The sequence below is a fragment of the Triticum aestivum genome, chromosome 5D, assembly GCF_018294505.1.
Source record: "Triticum aestivum cultivar Chinese Spring chromosome 5D, IWGSC CS RefSeq v2.1, whole genome shotgun sequence".
Taxonomy (NCBI): Eukaryota; Viridiplantae; Streptophyta; class Magnoliopsida; order Poales; family Poaceae; genus Triticum; species Triticum aestivum.
In genome coordinates this window covers 255,945,269-255,967,504 of record NC_057808.1, presented here as the reverse complement: position 1 = coordinate 255,967,504, position 22,236 = coordinate 255,945,269, and positions in this window count along the sequence as shown.

Sequence of the window (22,236 nt, the reverse complement as noted above, 5' to 3'; positions counted from 1 at the left end):
TAATAACTTTATTATTGCCTCTAGGGCATATTTCCTTCAGTCTCCCACTTGCACTAGAGTCAATAATCTAGTTCACATCGCCATGTGATTTAACATCAATAATTCACATCTTTATGTGGTTAACACCCATAGTTCACATCGACATGTGACCAACACCCAAAAGGGTTTACTAGAATCAGTAATCTAGTTCACATCGCTATGTGATTAACACCAAAAGAGTACTAAGGTGTGATCATGTTTTGCTTGTGAGATAATTTTAGTCAACAGGTCTGTCACATTCAGATCCGTAAGTATTCTGCAAATTTCTATGTCTACAATGCTCTGCACGGAGCTACTCTAGCTAATAGCTCCCACTTTCAATATGTATCTAGATCGAGACTTAGAGTCATCCAGATCGGTGTCAAAGCTTGCATCGACGTAACTCTTTACGAGGAACTCTTTATCACCTCCATAACCGAGAAATATTTCCTTATTCCACTAAGGATAATTTTGACCGCTGTCCAGTGATCTACTCCTAGATCACTATTGTACTCCCTTGCCAAACTCAGTGGTAGGGTATTCAATAGATCTGGTACACAACATGGCATACTTTATAGAACCTATGGCTAAGGCATAGTGAATGACTTTCATTCTCTTTCTATCTTCTGCCGTGGTCGGGCTTTGAGTCTTACTCAATTTCACACCTTGTAACACAGGCAAGAACTCTTTCTTTGATTGTTCCATTTTGAACTACTTCAAAATCTTGTCAAGGTATGTACTCATTGAAAAAACTTATCAAGCGTATTGATCTATCTCTATAGATCTTGATGCTCAATATGTAAGCAGCTTCACCGAGGTCTTTCTTTGAAAAACTCCTTTCAAATACTCCTTTATGCTTTCCAGAAAATTCTACATTATTTCCGATCAACAGTATGTCATTCACATATACTTATCAGAAAGGCTGTAGTGCTCCCACTCACTTTCTTGTAAATACAGGCTTCACCGCAAGTCTGTATAAAACTATATGCTTTGATCAACTCATCAAAGCGTATATTCCAACTCCGAGATGCTTGCACCAGTCCATAGATGGATCGCTGGAGCTTGCATATTTTGTTAGCACCTTTAGGATTGACAAAACCTTCTTGTTGCATCATATACAACTCTTCTTTAATAAATCCATTAAGGAATGTAGTTTTGTTTATCCATTTGCCAGATTTCATAAAATGCGGCAATTGCTAACATGATTCAGACAGACTTAAGCATAGATACGAGTGAGAAACTCTCATCGTAGTCAACACCTTGAACTTGTCGAAAACCTTTTGCGACAATTCTAGCTTTGTAGATAGTAACACTACTATCAGCGTTCGTCTTCCTCTTGTAGATCCATTTAATCTCAATGGCTCGCCGATCATTGGGCAAGTCAATCAAAGTCCATACTTTGTTCTCATACATGGATCCCATCTCAGATTTCATGGCCTCAAGCCATTTCGTGGAATCTGGGCTCATCATCGCTTCCTCATAGTTCGTAGGTTCGTCATAGTCAAGTAACATTACCTCCAGAACAGGATTACCGTACCACTCTGGTGCGGATCTTACTCTGGTTGACCTACGAGGTTCGGTAGTAACTTTATCTGAAGTTTCATGATCATCATCATTAGCTTCCTCACTAATTGGTGTAGGTGTCACAGGAACCGATTTCTGTGATGAACTACTTTCCAATAAGGGAGCAGGTACAGTTACCTCATCAAGTTCTACTTTCCTCCCACTCACTTCTTTTGAGAGAAACTCCTTCTCTAGAAAGGACCCATTCTCAGCAACGAATATCTTGCCTTCGGATCTGTGATAGAAGGTGCACCCAACTGTCTCCTTTGGGTATCCTATGAAGACACATTTCTTCGATTTGGGTTTGAGCTTATCAGGATGAAACTTTTTCACATAAGCATCGCAACCCCAAACTTTAAGAAATGACAACTTTGGTTTCTTGCCAAACCACAGTTCATAAGATGTCGTCTCAACGGATTTAGATGGTACCCTATTTAACGTGAATGCAGTTGTCTCTAATGCATAAGCCCAAAATGATAGTGGTAGATTGGTAAGAGACATCATATATCGCACCATATCTAATAAAGTACGGTTACAATGTTCGGACACACCATTACACTGTGGTGTTCCAGGTGGCGTGAGTAGTGAAACTATTTCACATTGTTTTAACTGAAGGCCAAACTCGTAACTCAAATACTCTTCTCCACGATCAGATCGTAGAAACTTTATTTTCTTGTTACGATGATTTTCCACTTCACTCTGAAATTATATGAACTTTTCAAATGTTTCAGACTTCTGTTTCATTAAGTAGATATACCCATATCTGCTCAAATCATCTGTGAAGGTCAGAAAATAACGATACCCGCCGCTAGCCTCAACACTCATCAGATCGCATACATCAATATGCATTATTTCCAATAAGTCAATTGCTCGCTCCATTGTTCCAGAGAACGGAGTCTTAGTCATCTTGCCCATAAGGCATGGTTCGCAAGCATCAAGTGATTCATAATCAAGTGATTCCAAAGCCCATCAGCATGGAGTTTCTTCATGCGCTTTACACCAATATGACCTAAACGGCAGTGCCACAAATAAGTTGCACTATCATTATTAACTTTGCATCTTTTGGCTTCAATATTATGAATATGTGTATCACTACGATCGAGATCCAACGAACCATTTTCATTGGGTGTGTAACCATATAAGGTTTTATTCATGTAAACAGAACAACAATTATTCTCTAACTTAAATGAATAACCGTATTGCAATAAACATGATCAAATCATATTCATGCTCAACGCAAACACCAAATAACACTTATTTAGGTTCAACACTAATCCCGAAAGTGTAGGGAGTGTGCGATGATGATCATATCAATCTTGGAACCACTTCCAACACACATCGTCACTTCACCCTCAACTAGTCTCTGTTTATTCTGTAACTCCCGTTTCGAGTTACTAATTTTTAGCAACGGAACAAGTATCAAATACCCAGGGGCTACTATAAACACTAGTAAGGTACACATCAATAACCTGTATATCAAATATACCCTTGCTCACTTTGCCATCCTTCTGATCCACCAAATATTCAGGGCATTTCCGCTTCGAGTGACCATTCCCTTTGCAGTAGAAGCACTCAGTTTCAGGCTTTAGTATAGCTTTGGGCTTCTTCACGGAAGTGACAACTTGCTTGCCATTCTACATGAAGTTCCCTTTCTTTCCCTTTGCCCTTTTCTTGAAACTAGTGGTCTTAATAATCATCAACACTAGATGCTCTTTCTTGATTTCTACCTTCATCGATTTCATCATCATGAAAAGCTCGGGAATCGTTTTCATCATCCCTTGCATACTACAGTTCATCACGAAGTTCTACTAACTTGGTGATGGTGACTAGAGAATTCTGTCAATCACTATTTTATCTGGAAGATTAACTCCCAGAACGGAAGCGTTAACACAACGCGGTTGATGTAGTCGTACGTCTTCACGATCTGACCAATCAAGTACCGAACGCACGGTACCTCCGAGTTCAGCACACGTTCAGCTCGATGACGTCCCTCGAACTCCGATCCAGCCGAGTGTTGAGGGAGAGTTTCGTCAGCACGACGACGTGGTGACGATGATGATGTTCTACCGACGCAGGGCTTTGTCTAAGCACCGCTACGATATTATTGAGGTGTAATATGGTGGAGGGGGGCACCGCACACGGCTAAGAGATCAATAGATCAATTTTTGTGTCTATGGGGTGCCCCCCTGCCCCCGTATATAAAGGAGCAAAGGGGGGAGGTGCGGCCAGCCTTGGGGCGCGCCAGGAGGAGTCCTACTCCCACCGAGAGTAGGACTCCCCCCTTTTCCTAGTTGGATTAGGACTTGGGAGGGGGGAAAGAGAAGAGGGAGAAGAAGGAAGGGGGGCGCCGCCCCCTTCTCCTTGTCCTATTCGGACTAGGGGGGAGGGGCGCGCGGCCCAGCCCTAGCCGCCTCTCCTCTCTTCCACCAAGGCCCACTAAGGCCCATTATGTTGCCGGGGGGTTCCGGTAACCTCCCGGTACTCCGGTAAAATGCCGATTTCACCCGGAACACTTCCGATATCCAAATATAGGCTTCCAATATATCAATCTTTATGTCTCGACCATTTCAAGACTCCTCGTCATGTCCGTGATCACATCCGGGACTCCGAACAACCTTTGGTAAATCAAAACACATAAACTCATAATATAACCGTCATCGAACTTTAAGTGTGCGAACCCTACGGGTTCGAGAACAATGTAGACATGACTGAGACACGTCTCCGATCAATAACCAATAGCGGAACCTGGATGCTCATATTGGCTCCCACATATTCTACGAAGATCTTTATTGGTCAGACCGCATAACAACATATGTTGTTCCCTTTGTCATCGGTATGTTACTTGCCCGAGATTCGATCGTCGGTATCTTAATACCTAGTTCAATCTCGTTACCGGCAAGTCTCTTTACTCGTTCCGTAATACATCATCTCGCAACAAACTCATTAGTTGCAATGCTTGCAAGGCTTAAGTGATGTGCATTACCGAGAGGGCCTAGAGATACCTCTCCGACAATCGGAGTGACAAATCCTAATCTCGAAATACGCCAACCCAACAAGTACCTTCGGAGACACCTGTAGAGTACCTTTATAATCACCCAGTTACGTTGTGAAGTTTGGTAGCACACAAAGTGTTCCTCCGGTAAACGGGAGTTGCATAATCTCATAGTCATAGGAACATGTATAAGTCATGAAGAAAGCAATAGCAACATACTAAACGATCGAGTGCCAAGCTAACGGAATGGGTCAAGTCAATCACATCATTCTCCTAATGATGTGATCCCGTTAATCAAATGACAACTCATGTCTATGGCTAGGAAACATAACCATCTTTGATCAACGAGCTAGTCAAGTAGAGGCATACTAGGGACACTATGTTTGTCTATGTATTCACACATGTATTATGTTTCCGGTTAATACAATTCTAGCATGAATAATAAACATTTATCATGATATAAAGAAATAAATAATAACTTTATTATTGCCTCTAGGGCATATTTCCTTCAGTCTCCCACTTGCACTAGAGTCAATAATCTAGATCACATCGCCATGTGATTTAACATCAATAGTTCACATCACCATGTGATTAACACCCATAGTTCACATCGTCATGTGACCAACACCCAAAGGGTTTACTAGTGTAGCGACCAGACCTCAAACAGTCTGTGCTCTGTGCTTTAGTGTCATCCCTGGATCAGTAATGCTGACACGCACAGTACAAATGGAGGATTTATAACAGAGTAGCTATCACACACTTATTAAAACGAGTATCTCAAGAGAGAAATAAGTATGATAAATATGGCTTAAGGCCATCTAATACGATAACAGCGGAAGACTTGGAAGAATAGTGAGTCCATCAACTCCAACGGCATCACTGAGTATAAGACCACGACCTAAGGCACCTTACTCGTCGTCTGAAAAGTCTGCAACATAAAACGTTGCAGCCCGAAAACGGGTCAGCACATGGAATATGCTGGCAATGTAACACATAGAGAGTAATGAACATAATAATGCTATACTACATGCATATATGGCTGGTAGAAGGCTCTATGGTTACAGTTTTGCGAAAAGCCAATTTTTCCCTACTGCAAAGGAATAAATTTTATTTAACTATCATGGTGGTTGTTAAACATTGACAGTAGTTGACAGCATTCTCAATCCCAATTAAGTATCATCATTAACCCAACAAAATTAATTAAAGTAACATGGTGATGAGATTCACATGATAATCCAAGTACTAGATACTCAAGATGTCCATAACCGGGGACACGGCTAACCATGATTAGTTTATACACTCTGCAGAGGTTTGCGCACTTTTCCCCACAAGACTCGATCTCCTCCGTTGGAATTCTCGCACTTCATGGTGTTTGAGAAACGGATGACCGAGACACAATCTTTCAGAAGCGTTAACTCTCTACTCCGGGTAGACAGTACCACCTACAACCCCTACATCTGCTAGTCTACCTCTTCAAGAGCTCACACAACTTAATCAACTATGCTAGAGCCCATAATAGCTTGTGGCTGCACACGGAAGTTTCTAGCATGAATAATCTCATGATCCCTTTGAGCCTGGGTGGCGGTCCTTAGAAAAACAGGCAATCCTGGAATACCCAGGTACCTCAATCCACCCAGATGTGAGTTTTAGTTGCCACCTTAAGTAAACCATTAATTAACAATCTCACATCTGTCTTGGATACACTCACCCAATCCACGTCTACTAGCATAGCATAGCAATATAAGCAAACCTAGAAGCAACTCCCAAGGGTTGGAATAATAAACAGGTAATAGGTACTACCTCGACTACTTCCCAATACCCACAATTTAATTAGATCCTAATCATGCAATGTCTGAGGGTTGGTCTAATGCAATAAAACTGGGTAGTAAAGAAGTATGATCAAAGTGTTACTTGCCTTGCTGATGATCCGTGAAACTTAGAGATTCGAAGTAGCAAGCGGCGCACTCCGGATACTCTATCGCAAACAAACAAGCATACAATAAGCACTCATCAAATGCATAGGTAAAACTCAAATAAAAGATCTAACCAGGAAGTTCAACTTAAGAACTCCGGTTTGCAAAAAGAAACAAATCGAACGAAGCAACAAAAGTCAAACGGCGAAAGAAACAAGCTTCGGTTACTAATCTAGATCTAGGTCAAATTTTACAGTAGCAAAAACTTATTTGAGTAGGTTAAACGGAAATAGAATTTCGAGACGAACCTCTAGGCGCTTGAATCGCCTGATTCTGATAAACGAGCGAAAAGATAAACCAGAACGAAAATCTGATCAGAAATCGCGATCTGGAATAATCGCGGAAAATCCGACCAAAAAGAAACTGACGAACAGTTAAACGAATGGACGTTCATTAGCTGTGACAAACCGACGAACACATTCGTTAAAACGAACGGATCGGTGAACGTTCACTAATTAACTAAACCAAAAAAATAAATAAACCGATCTAAAAAATAAACCTAGGGTTTCAAAATAAATAAATAAACCGAACGGTTTTAAAAAAAACCGAACGGCGGCGGCTCGGCTACCTCGTCGGGCAGCTCCGGCGGGGTCGGGACGGGGCTCCGGCGGGGTCGGGCGAGGGCGGCGGGGCTCGGGCGTCGTCGGGGGCGGCGAAGGGTGACGGGGCGGCGGCGTACGGCGGCGGGGCGGCGAGCTCCTTCGGGCGGCGGGGTCGGCTCCGGTGGCGGCGTACGGCGTCGGCTTCGGGAACGGGGTGGGGTGAGGTTAGGTGAGGCGGCGGGGCTCGGGGGGTATATAAGGAGGGGGGGTTGCCTTGGGGAAGGGGCGACGACGGCGGCGTCGTGGCCGTGCGGGAGTCGGTCGGCGGCTCCGTCTCCAGGTGGGAGACGACAGCGGCTGGGCTGGGCCGCGCGGGGAGCTGGGCCATTGGCTGGGCTTCGGCCCAGTCGGCGCGCTCGGCGTGTTTTTTAAATAATTTTGCCGAACCTAAAAAAATCGTAGAAAAATAAATAAAAATCCAAGAATGCCAAAACAAATTTTCACCGTCTAATTAAAATAATTAGAACGAGATGAACATTTTTCTTGGCCCAAAATGCAGTTTTGAAAACGTGCAATTTTTCTAATGCAATTAAAATTGCAAATAAAATCCGAATAAAATCAAATATTTGATTTTAATATTTTTCCTCCAATATTTATTGGAGAAGTCATATTTTCTCCTCTCATTTATTTTAATATGAAATATTTTTCGGAGAGAAAAATAATTAAAACCAAAAAACCTTTTTTTATTATTTGATAAAAATCAAATATGAAAACCGGGAAAATCCCCAACTCTCTCCGAGGGTCCTTGAGTTGCTTAGGATTTTTTTCGAGGATTTGCCAAAATGCAATAAAATATGCTATGCAATGATGATCTAATGTATAACATTCCAAATTGAAAATTTGGGATGTTACAAATCTACCCCCTTAAGATGAATCTCGCCCTCGAGATTTAGGTTGGCTAGAAAATAGGTGAGAGTGGTTCTTCCGTAGATCTTCCTCTCGCTCCCAGGTGGCTTCATCTTCAGTGTGGTGACTCCACTGAACTTTGCAGAACTTGATAACCTTGCCGCGGGTGAGTCGGCTGGCATACTCAAGAATCTTAACTGGTTTATCCTCATAGGTCAAATCACTTTCCAACTGAATCGTTCCAGTGGCACTGTATCTCTCAGTGGTATCTCAGCCATCTCTGCGTGGCACTTCTTCAACTGGGAAACGTGAAATACATCATGAACTCCTGACAATCCTTCAGGCAATTCCAGCTTGTAAGCAACTTCTCCCATACGCTCCAAAACTCTATATGGTCCTACAAAACGTGGCGCTAACTTTCCTTTAACTCCAAAGCGCTTCACTCCTCGAAGTGGTGATACTCGAAGATAAACTCTGTCTCCGACTTCGTGAACTGTCTCCTTGCGTTTAGAATCCGCATAACTCTTCTGCCTGGACTGGGCTACCTTGAGCCTATCGCGAATCAACTTCACTTTTTATTCTGATTCCTTAATCAAGTCTGGTCCAACAACTGGCGGTCTCCAACTTCGTCCCATAACAATGGTGTTCTACACCTCCTTCCGTACAAAGCTTCGAAAGGGGCCATCTTCAAACTGGTTTGATAACTGTTGTTGTAAGAAAACTCTGCATACGGCAAATTGTCGTCCCAGCTAGATCCATAATCTAGTGCACAAGCTCTCAGCATATCTTCCAAAATCTGATTGACTCTCTCGGTCTGTCCATCTGTCTGTGGGTGAAAAGCTGTACTGAACTCTAGCCTGGTTCCCAAAGTTTCATGTAACTGATTCCAAAACTTCGAGGTAAACTGGGTTCCTCTATCTGATACAATGGTCCTCGGAACTCCATGCAAACATACGATTCTGGTCATGTATATCTTTGCCAACTTAGCACTGGTGTAGGTGGTCTTCACGGGGATGAAATGAGCTACTTTCGTCAAACGATCGACTACAACCCATATTGAGTCATAGCCTGAACGAGTCCTGGGCAATCCCGTGATAAAATCCATGCCTAGTTTATCCCACTTCCATTCGGGTATCGGCAATGGCTGTAGCAATCCTGCTGGCTTCTGATGCTCTGCCTTCACTCTCTGACATACATCACAAACTGCTACATACTCCGCAATATCCTTCTTCATTCCGGTCCACCAGAAAGTATCCTTCAAATCCAAATACATCTTGGTATTTCCTGGGTGAATCGAATACGGTGAATCATGGGCCTCTTGCAAGATCAACTTCCTGATCTCCGGATCATTGGGCACATAAACGCGGTCCTCAAACCATAAGGTATCGTGCTCATCCTCACGAAATCCCTTGGCTTTTCCTTTGCTCATCCTTTCCTTTATCTCGTCAATCTCCTTGTCTGTCTTCTGGGCTTCTCTGATCTTTTCCATCAGGGTAGACTGAATCTCCAATGTTGCTAAATAGCCTCTTGGAACTATCTCCAAACATAGCTCGCGAAGATCCTCGGCTAATAATTTCGGTAACTCTCCGGTCATGAGGGTGTTGAGATGGCTCTTGCGGCTCAACGCGTCTGCTACTACGTTAGCCTTCCCTGGGTGATAATGCAATCTCATATCATAATCCTTAATGAGTTCCAACCATCTCCTTTGCCTGAGATTCAACTCCTTCTGCGTGAAAATGTACTTCAAACTCTTGTGATCCGTGTACACCTCACAATGGTTTCCGATGAGAAAATGTCTCCATGTCTTCAACGCATGCACTACGGCTGCTAACTCCAAATCATGGGTGGCATAATTCTTCTCATGGGGTTTAAGCTGTCGTGAAGCATATGAAACAACTCTTCCCTCCTGCATTAGCACTGCTCCAAGTCCTCGACGTGAAGCGTCGCAATATACTTCATAATCCTTGCGTTGATCTGGCAGAATCAACACTGGTGATCTAACCAAACGTTTCTTCAACTCTTGGAAACTAGCTTCACATTCCTCAGTCCAATTGAACTTGGTGTCCTTCTTTAACAGCTCTGTCATGGGCTTAGCAATCCTCGAGAAATTCTCAATGAACCTCCGGTAGTATCCTGCGAGTCCAAGGAAACTCCGGATTTCTCCAACTGACGTGGGTGATTCCCAGCTTGTTACTGTGTCAACTTTGGCGGGGTCTACTGCTATTCCTTCTCCGGATATAACATGTCCGAGGAATCCAACTTCCTTCAACCAAAACTCACATTTGCTGAACTTGGCGTATAACTGATGTTCTCTGAGCTTCTCAAGTACCAAACGCAAATGTTCCTTATGCTCTTCCTCATTCTTGGAGTAGACTAAAATGTCATCAATGAACACCACGACGAACTTATCCAAAAACTCCATAAAAACTTTGTTCATCAGGTTCATGAAATAGGCAGGTGCGTTAGTCAGACCAAATGACATAACGGTATACTCGTACAGCCCATACCTGGTGGTAAAAGCCGTCTTAGGTATATCCTGCTCTCGAATCTTCAACTGATGGTATCCTGATCGTAGATCGATCTTGGAAAATACCTTAGCTCCTTGTAATCGGTCAAACAGATCATTGATCATCGGCAGTGGGTACTTGTTCTTGATGGTCACTTCATTCAATCCACGATAATCAACAACCATCCTCAACGATCCATCTTTCTTCTCCACTGGAAGTACTGGTGATCCCCAAGGTGACGAACTTGGGAGAATATAGCCTTTATCCATTAATTCTTTAATCTGCTTCTTAATCTCCTCAAAATCTTTTGCGGTCATCCTGTACGGTCTCTTAGATATTGGTCCTGTGCCTGGCAAAAGTTCAATCAGAAACTCAATGTCTCTATCTGGTGGCATGCCTGGCAACTCTTCTGGAAATACATCCGGGTAATCCTTCACCACTGGTACTTCCTCCTGTACAACTCCTGATAAGGAATTCACCTGAGTCCTCTTCGGCATATGCCGGGATACATACTTAATCCTTCTTCCTTCTGGGGTGGTAAGCAAAATCGTCTTACTGGCGCACTCAATGTTCCCTCCATACTTTGATAACCAATCCATGCCTAATATCACATCCAATCCTTGCGATTCCAATACTATTAGGTCCGAGGAAAACTCGTAGTTACCAATCCTTAATGGTAACCGATCACACCATAAACTAGCCATATACTCTGCTCCTGGCGAGGTTACTAACATGGGTGACCTAAGGGCTTGGGTTGGCAGTTTATACTTATCCACAAATCCCCTTGATATGTATGAAATGCGATGCACCAGTATCAAAAAGAACGATTGCAGTAAATGACTTAACCAAAAACTTACCTATTACTGCATCTGGCTGTGCTTCAACCTCCTCCACGCTAACGTGTTCACATGTCCTTTATTGAAAGGGTTCGGCTTCTTCCTAGAGCTTCCATTGCCATTTCCATTCTGGGCTTCAGGACATTCAGTTGCATAATGTCCAGTCTTCTGGCACTTGAAACAAGTAACGTGGCTTAGATCCCTCTTGGCTGGGTTAGATGGGTTATTACGGTTCTGCCCGTTGCTTCCTCCATTCCCATTACCATTCTTGGGTCCACTATGGTTGTGCGAACTACCTCCTCCATGGGTATGCTGAAACTGTCCTCCCGATTTCGGGGTAAAACGTGGCTTCTGCTGAGCTCCAGAATTGTACTTCCCTTGTCATACTTCCTTTTACGGTTTTCAATCTGCTGTTGCTTCCCTTCAATCATGAGAGCTCTATCTACCAACTCCTGGTAGTTTTTGAAGGTTGCTACCATCAACTGCATGCTCAGCTCATCATTGAGTCCTTCGAGAAACTTCTCCTGCTTGGCTGCATCTGTAGCAACGTCATCTGGAGCATAACGTGCTAACTTACTAAATTCCTCCACATACTGGCCTACGGCGCGTCCTCCTTGGCGTAGGTTGCGAAACTCACGCTTCTTCATGGCCATAGCTCCTGCTGAAACATGGGCAGTACGGAAAGCTTGCTGAAACTGGTCCCATGTGACAGTGTCAATAGGGTGTGTGGCTATGTAATTCTCCCACCATGATGCTGCGGGTCCATCAAGCTGATGTGCGGCAAAACGCACTCTCTCCGCATCTGTACATCCTGCAGTGATCAACTCCCTTCCAACTTTGCGGAGCCAATCATCTGCAACAATCGGCTCTGTGCTGCTGGAAAACACCGGCGGATTTAGCCTCAAGAAACGGGCTAAGTGATCAACAGGTGGTGGTGGTGGATTGTTGTTGTTGTTGTTGCCTTGGTTCTGTACTAACACTTGCATCAGGGCATTCTGCTGCTGAATCAACTGAGTGATCTCCGGTGGGAAAACAAATCCGATGTCGCGTCTCGGAGGCATCTGATAGGTTTAGAAAAGATGAGAATTTAGAATAGAATGAGGTCTAGAGGGCAAACACCACCCATATGCTCATGAGACAAACACAATCAATATCACTCAATCAAATCAAACAAGGCATACAATCGATCTAACTATCGTTACAAAGGTGCTCGAACTATACTATATACATGGGGAAATACTACAACTGATTATGGGGGTCTACTAGAAATTTTGATCGGTCGAAGACTCCATGATATCTGCTCCAGCTTCATCCACAAAATCATCTTCACTGGGGTCTGAGTCGGTGTCGTCGATGATGATGTAGTTATTCGGGCAAGTAGAATCGTCATCTTCTCCTCCTGGAGCTGGGTCTCCCATGAATACTCCAATCTTCTTTACCAGGTCGTCATTCTTTTCCAACAACGTGACGATCTCCTCCTCATATCCATCGCGCGTAGCCTTGAGTTCTTCCTCCAACTCCGTGATCTTGGTCAAAGCCTTCTTTAGATCTGTCATGTCTGCGCACATCTAGTTCTCTTGGCGACGAATGTGTTGGTTTTGCTCCTGGATGAAATCTGCAATTGATCCATCCTTCTTGGTGCTGATCATCTCCCATTGCTCATCTCGGCGTCCATAGATCTGATAAATAGTATCCTTAAGCTCCCTGTGGTAGACTTCTCCAATGCGTCCCATAGAGATGTGGGCTGCCATGCTCTTCCCTAAACTCCAGGTTGGTGCATCAAAGGAAAACTCTATAGGCTCGGTGACGGGCGTAAACGTCCTTCCTGGAACTTGAACTTGAATCTTCCAGCGCTCCTCTTCTGGTAGTGTGGCATTGTAAGTCCCGGTGAAGCTTGGAATTCCGATGTTTAGGTACTTAGTGACTTCCTTCAAGTGTCATCCAAAAGGTGTATCTTCATCCGGTTGCATGAACTTGTTCCTTGCATCCGCCATTCCTAAAAGAGTAGAAAGTGGAGAGGAGTCAGAAATGAGAAGAGAGTAGTGTTCTAGGGTTTAAGCTTAGTGGTCGTGTCCTACAGTTAGCATGTGCTCTGATACCACCTTTGTAGCGACCAGACCTCAAACAGTCTGTGCTCTGTGCTTTAGTGTCATCCCTGGATCAGTAATGCTGACACGCACAGTACAAATGGAGGATTTATAACAGAGTAGCAATCACACACTTATTACAACGAGTATCTCAAGAGAGAAATAAGTATGATAAATATGGCATAAGGCCATCTAATACGATAACAGCGGAAGACTTGGAAGAATAGTGAGTCCATCAACTCCAACGGCATCACTGAGTATAAGACCATGACCTAAGGCACCTTACTCGTCATCTGAAAAGTCTGCAACATAAAACATTGCAGCTCGAAAACGGGTCAGCACATGGAATATGCTGGCAATGTAACACATAGAGAGTAATGAACATAATAATGCTATACTACATGCATATATGGCTGGTAGAAGGCTCTATGGTTACAGTTTTGCGAAAAGCCAATTTTTCCCTACTGCAAAGGAATAAATTTTATTTAACTATCATGGTGGTTGTTAAACATTGAGAATGGTTGACAGCATTCACAATCCCAATTAAGTATCATCATTAACCCAACAAAATTAATTAAAGTAACATGGTGATGAGATTCACATAATAATCCAAGTACTAGATACTCAAGATGTCCATAACCGGGGACACGGCTAACCATGATTAGTTTATACACTCTGCAAAGATTTGCGCACTTTTCCCCACAAGACTCGATCTCCTCCGTTGGGATTCTCGCACTTCATGGTGTTTGAGAAACGGATGACCGAGACACAGTCTTTCAGAAGCGTTAACTCTCTACTCCGGGTAGACAGTACCACCTACAAGCCCTACATCTGCTAGTCTACCTCTTCAAGAGCTCACACAACTTAATCAACTATGCTAGAGCCCATAATAGCTTGTGGCTGCACATGAAAGTTTCTAGCATGAATAATCTCATGATCCCTTTGAGCCTAGGTGGCGGTCCTTAGAAAAACAGGCAATCCTGGAATACCCAGGTACCTCAATCCACCCAGATGTGAGTTTTAGTTGCCACCTTAAGTAAACCATTAATTAACAATCTCACATCTGTCTTGGATACACTCACCCAATCCACGTCTACTAGCATAGCATAGCAATACAAGCAAACCTAGAAGTAACTCCCAAGGGTTGGAATAATAAATAGGTAATAGGTACTACCTCAACTACTTCCCAATACCCACAATTTAATTAGATCCTAATCATGCAATGTTTGAGGGTTGGTCTAATGCAATAAAACTGGGTAGTAAAGAAGTATGATCAAAGTTTTACTTGCCTTGCTGATGATCCGTGAAACTTAGAGATTCGAAGTAGCAAGCGGCGCACTCCGGATACTCTATCGCAAACAAACAAGCATACAATAAGCACTCATCAAATGCACAGGTAAAACTCAAATAAAAGATCTAACCAGGAAGTTCAACTTAAGAACTCCGGTTTGCAAAAAGAAACAAATCGAACGAAGCAACGAAAGTCAAACGGCGAAAGAAACAAGCTTCGTTTACTAATCTGGATCCAGGTCAAATTTTACAGTAGCAAAAACTTGTTTGAGTAGGTTAAACGGAAAGAGAATTTCGAGACGAAACTCTAGGCGCTTGAATCGCCTGATTCCGATAAACGAGCGAAAAGATAAACCAGAACAAAAATCTGATCAGAAATCGCGATCTGGAATAATCGCGGAAAATCCGACGAAAAAGAAACTAACGAATAGTTAAACAAACGGACGTTCATTAGCTGTGACAAACCGACGAATACGTTCGTTAAAACAAACGGATCGGTGAACGTTCACTAATTAACTAAACCGATCTAAAAAAATAAACCTAGGGTTTCAAAAAAATAAATAAACCGAACGGTTTTAAAAAAACTGAACGGCGAACGGCGGCGGCTCGGCTACCTCGTCAGGCAGCTCCGGCGGGGTCAGGACGGGGCTCCGGCGGGGTCGGGCGAGGGCGGCGAGGGGCGGCGGGGCTCGGGCGTCGTCGGGGGCGGCGAAGGGTGACGGGGCGGCGGCGTACGGCGTCGGGGCGGCGAGCTCCTTGGGGCGGCGGGGTAGGCTCCGGTGGCGGCGTACGGCGTCGGCTTCGGGAACGGGGCGGGGTGAGGTGAGGTGAGGCGGCGGGGCTCGGGGGGTATATAAGGAGGGGGGTTGCCTTGGGGAAGGGGCGACGGCGGCGGCGTCGTGGCCGTGCGGGAGTCGGGCGGCGGCTCTGTCTCTAGGTGGGAGACGACAGCGGCTGGGCTGGGCCGCGCGGGGAGCTGGGCCGTTGGCTGGGCTTCGGCCCAGTCGACGCGCTCGGCGTTTTTTTAAATAATTTTGCCGAACCTAAAAAAACGTAGAAAAATAAATAAAAATCCAAAAATGCTAAAACTTTTTTTCGCCGTCTAATTAAAATAATTAGAACGAGATGAACATTTTTCTTGGCCCAAAATGCAGTTTTGAAAACGTGCAATTTTTCTAATGCAATTAAAATTGCAAATAAAATCCGAATAAAAATCAAATATTTGATTTTAATATTTTTCCTCCAATATTTCAATTATTTTGGAGAAGTCATATTTTCCCCTCTCATTTATTTTAATATGAAATATTTTTAGGAGAGAAAAATAATTAAAACCAAAAATCCTCGTTTTATTATTTGATAAAAATCAAATATGAAAACCGGGAAAATCCCCAACTCTCTCCGAGGGTCCTTGAGTTGCTTAGGATTTTTTTCGAGGATTTGCCAAAATGCAATAAAATATGCTATGCAATGATGATCTAATGTATAACATTCCAAATTGAAAATTTGGGATGTTACAACTAGAGTCAATAATCTAGTTCACATCGCTATGTGATTAATACCCAAAGAGTACTAAGGTGTGATCATGTTTTGCTTGTGAGATAATTTTAGTCAACGGGTCTGTCACATTCAGATCCGTAAGTATTTTGTAAATTTATATGTCTACAATGCTCTGCACGGAGCTACTCTAGCTAATTGCTCCCACTTTCAATATGTATCTAGACCGAGACTTAGAGTCATCTAGATTAGTGTAAAAACTTGCATCGACGTAACCCTTTACGACGAACCTTTTGTCTCTTCCATAATCGAGAAACATATCCTTATTCCACTAAGGATAATTTTGACCGCTGTCCAGTGATCTACTCCTAGATCACTATTGTACTCCCTTGCCAAAATCAGTGTAGGGTATACAATAAATATGGTACACAGCATGGCATACTTTATAGAACCTATGGCCAAGGCATAGGGAATGACTTTCATTCTCTTTCTATCTTCTGAAGTGGTCGGGCTTTGAGTCTTACTCAATTTCACACCTTGTAACACAGGCAAGAACTCTTTCTTTGACTGTTCCATTTTGAACTACTTCAAAATCTTGTCAAGGTATGTACTCATTGAAAAACTTATCAAGCGTCTTGATCTATCTCTATAGATCTTGATGCTCAATATGTAAGCAGCTTCACCGAGGTCTTTCTTTGAAAAACTCCTTTCAAACACTCCTTTATGCTTTGCAGAATAATTCTACATTATTTCCGATCAACAATATGTCATTCACATATACTTATCAAAAATGCTGTAGTGCTCCCACTCACTTTCTTGTAAATACAGGCTTCACCGCAAGTCTGTATAAAACTATATCCTTTGATAAACTTATCAAAGCGTATATTCCAACTCCGAGATGCTTGCACCAGTCCATAGATGGATCGCTGGAGCTTGCATATTTTGTTAGCACCTTTAGGATTGACAAAACCTTCTGGTTGCATCATATACAACTCTTCTTTAATAAATCCATTAAGGAATGTAGTTTTGTTTATCCATTTGCCAGATTTCATAAAATGTGGCAATTGCTAACATGATTCGGACAGACTTAAGCATAGATACGAGTGAGAAACTCTCATCGTAGTCAACACCTTAAACTTGTCGAAAACCTTTTGCGACAATTCTAGCTTTGTTGATAGTAACACTACTATCAGCGTCCGTCTTCCTCTTGAAGATCCATTTAATCTCAATGGCTCGACGATCATTGGGCTAGTCAATCAAAGTCCATACTTTGTTCTCATACATGGATCTGATCTCAGATTTCATGGCCTCAAGCCATTTTGCGGAATCTGGGCTCACCATCGCTTCTTCATAGTTCGTAGGTTCGTCATGGTCTAGTAACATAACCTCCAGAACAGGATTACCGTACCACTCTGGTGCGGATCTCACTCTGGTTGACCTACGAGGTTCGGTAGTAACTTGATCCGAAGCTTCATGATCATCATCATTAACTTCCTCACTAATTGGTTTAAGCATCACTGGAACTGATTTCAGTGATGAACTAATTTCCAATTCGGGAGCAGGTACAATTACCTCATCAAGTTCTAATTTCCTCCCACTCACTTCTTTCGAGAGAAACTCCTTCTCTAGAAAGGATCCATACTTAGCAACGAATGTCTTGCCTTCGGATCTATGATAGAAGGTGTACCCAACTGTCTCCTTTGGGTATCCTTTGAAGACACATTTCTCCGATTTGGGTTTGAGCTTATCAGGATGAAACTTTTCACATAAGCATCGCAACCCCAAACTTTAAGAAACGACAACTTTGGTTTCTTGCCAAACCACAGTTCATAAGATGTCGTCTCAACAGATTTAGAAGGTACCCTATTTAACGTGAATGCAGTTGTCTGTAATGCATAACCCCAAAATGATAGTGGTAGATCGGTAAGAGACATCATATATCGCACCATATCTAATAAAGTACGGTTACGATGTTCGGACACACCATTACACTGTGGTGTTCCAGGTGGTGTGAGTAGTGAAACTATTTCACATTGTTTTAACTGAAGGCCAAACTCGTAACTCAAATACTCTTCTCCACGATCAGATCGTAGAAACTTTATTTTCTTGTTATGATGATTTTCCACTTCACTCTGAAATTATATGAACTTTTCAAATGTTTCAGACTTCTGTTTCATTAAGTAGATATACCCATATCTGCTCAAATCATCTGTGAAGGTCAGAAAATAACGATACCCGCCGCTAGCCTCAACACTCATCAGATCGCATACATCAGTATGCATTATTTCCAATAATTCAGTTGCTCGCTCCATTGTTCCGGAGAACGGAGTCTTAGTCATCTTGCCCATAAGGCATGGTTCGCAAGCATCAAGTGATTCATAATCAAGTGATTCCAAAGCCCATCAGCATGGAGTTTCTTCATGCGCTTTACACCAATATGACCTAAACGGCGGTGCCACAAATAAGTTGCACTATCATTATTAACTTTGCATCTTTTGGCTTCAATATTATGAATATGTGTATCACTACGATCGAGATCCAACGAACCATTTTCATTGGGTGTGTAACCATATAAGGTTTTATTCATGTAAACAGAACAACAATTATTCTCTAACTTAAATGAATAACCGTATTGCAATAAACATGATCAAATCATATTCATGCTCAACACAAACACCAAATAACAGTTATTTAGGTTCAACACTAATCCCGAAAGTATAGGGAGTGTGCGATGATGATCATATCAATCTTGGAACCACTTCCAATACACATCGTCACTTCATCCTTAACTAGTTTCTGTTCATTATGCAACTCCCGTTTCGAGTTACTACTCTTTAGCAACTGAACCAGTATCAAATACCGAGGGGTTGCTACGAACACTAGTAAAATACACATCAATAATTTGTATATCAAATATACCTTTGTTCACTTTGCCATCCTTCTTATCCACCAAATACTTGGGGCAGTTTCGCTTCTAGTGACCAGTCCCTTTGCAGTAGAAGCACTTAGTCTCAGGCTTAGGTCCAGACTTGGGCTTCTTCACTTGAGCAGCAACTTGCTTGCCGTTCTTCTTGAAGTTCCCCTTCTATCCCTTTGCCCTTTTCTTGAAACTAGTGGTCTTGTTAACCATCGACACTTGATGCTCTTTCTTGATTTCTACCTTCGTCGATTTCAGCATCGCGAAGAGCTCGGAATTACTTTTGTCATCCCTTGCATACTATAGTTCATCACGAAGTTCTACTAACTTGGTGATGGTGACTAGAGAATTCTGTCAATCACTATTTTATCTGGAAGATTAACTCCCACTTGATTCAAGCGATTGTAGTACCCAGACAATCTGAGCACATGCTCACTGCTTGAGCTATTCTCCTCCATCTTTTAGCTATAGAACTTGTTGGAGACTTCATATCTCTCAACTCGGGTATTTGCTTGAAATATTAACTTCAACTCCTGGAACATCTCATATGGTCCATGACGTTCAAAACGTCTTTGAAGTCCCAATTCTAAGCCGTTAAGCATGGTGCACTAAACTATCAAGTAGTCATCATATTGAGCTAGCCAAACGTTCATAACGTCTGCATCTGCTCCTCAATAGGTCTGTCACCTAGCGGTGCATCAAGGACACAATTCTTCTGTGCAGCAATGAGGATAATCCTCAGATCACGGATCCAATCCGCATCATTGCTACTAACATCTTTCAACTTAGTTTTCTCAGGAACATATAAAAATTAAACGGGGAGCAACATCGCGAGCTATTGATCTACAACATAGATATGCTAATACTACCAGGACTAAGTTCATGATAAGTTAAAGTTCAATTAATCATATTACTTAAGAACTCCCACTTAGATAGACATCCCTCTAATCATCTAAGTGATCACGTGATCCAAATCAACTAAACCATGTCTGATCATCACGTGAGCTGGAGTAGTTTTCAATGGTGAACATCACTATGTTGATCATATCTACTATATGATTCACGCTCGACCTTTCGGTCTCAGTGTTCCGAGGCCATATCTGCATATGCTAGGCTCATCAAGTTTAACCTGAGTATTCCGCGTGTGCAAAACTATCTTGCACCCGTTGTATTTGAACGTAGAGCCTATCACACCCGATCATCACGTGGTGTCTTAGCACGAAGAACTTTCGCAACGGTGCATACTCAGGGAGAACACTTATACCTTGAAATTTAGTGAGAGATCATCTTATAATGCTACCGTCGTTCTAAGCAAAATAAGATGCATAAAAGATAAACATCACATGCAATCAATATAAGTGATATGATATGGCCATCATCATCTTGTGCTTGTGATCTCCATCTCCGAAGCACCGTCATGATCACCATTGTCACTGGCGCGACACCTTGATCTCCATCGTAGCATCGTTGTCGTCTCGCCAATCTTATGCTTCTACGACTATCGCTACCGCTTAGTGATAAAGTAAAGCATTACATGGCGATTGCATTGCATACAATAAAGCGACAACCATATGGCTCCTGCCAGTTGCCGATAACTCGGTTACAAAACATGATCATCTCATACAATAAAATATAGCATCATGCCTTGACCATATCACATCACAACATGCCCTGCAAAAACAAGTTAGACGTCCTCTACTTTGTTGTTGCAAGTTGTACGTGGTTGCTACGGGCTGAGCAAGAACCGTTCTTACCTACGCATCAAAACCACAACGATAGTTCGTCAAGTTAGTGCTGTTTTAACCTTCTCAAGGACCGGGCGTAGCCACACTCGGTTCAATTAAAGTTGGAAAAACTGACACCCGCCAGCCACCTGTGTGCAAAGCACGTCGGTAGAACCAGTCTCGCGTAAGCGTACGCGTAATGTCGGTCCGGGCCGTTTCATCCAACAATACCGCCGAACCAAAGTATGACATGCTGGTAAGCAGTATGACTTGTATCGCCCACAACTCACTTGTGTTCTACTCGTGCATATAACATCTACGCATAAAACCAGGCTCGGATGCCACTGTTGGGGAACGTAGTAATTTCAAAAAAATTCCTACGCACACACAGGATCATGGTGATGCATAGCAACGAGAGGGAGAGTGTTGTCCACGTACCCTCGTAGACCGAAAGCGAAAGCGTTAGCACAACGCGGTTGATGTAGTCGTACGTCTTCACGATCCGACCGATCAAGTACCGAACGTACGACACCTCCGAGTTCAGCACATGTTCAGCTTGATGACGTCCCTCGAACTCCGATCCAGCCAAGCTTTGAGGGAGAGTTCCGCCAACACGACGGCGTGGTGACGATGATGATGTTCTACCGACGCAGGGCTTCGCCTAAGCACCGCTACGATATTATCGATGTGGACTATGGTGGAGGGGGGCACCACACACGGCTAAGAGGTCCAAGGGATCAATTGTTGTGTCTATGGGGTGCCCCCTGGCCACGTATATAAAGGAGTGGAGGAGGGGGAGAGGGCCGGCCCCTATGGCGCGCCCTGGAGGAGTCCTACTCCCCCGGGAGTAGGATTCCCCCTTCCAAGTAGTAGGAGTAGGAGTCAAGGAAAGGGAAGAGGGAAGAGAAGGAAGGAGGGGGCGCCGCCCCTCCCCCTAGTCCAATTCGGACTAGTCAATGGGGAGGGGGCGTGGCCTGCCTCTCTCTCTCTCCCCTAAAGCCCAATAAGGCCCATATATTTCTTCCCCCGTATTCCCGTAACTCCCCGGTACTCTGAAAAATACCCGAACCACTCGGAACCTTTCCGATGTCCGAATATAGTTGTCCAATATATCGATCTTTACGTCTCGACCATTTTGAGACTCCTCTTCATGTCCCCGATCTCATCCGGGACTCCGAACTACCTTCGGTACATCAAATCACATAAAGTCATAATATAACCGTCATCGAACTTTAAGGGTGCGGACCCTATGGGTTCGAGAACTATGTAGACATGACCGAGACACGTCTCCGGTCAATAACCAATAGCGGAACCTGGATGCTCATATTGGATCCCACATATTCTATGAAGATCTTTATCGGTCAAACCGCATAACAACATACGTTGT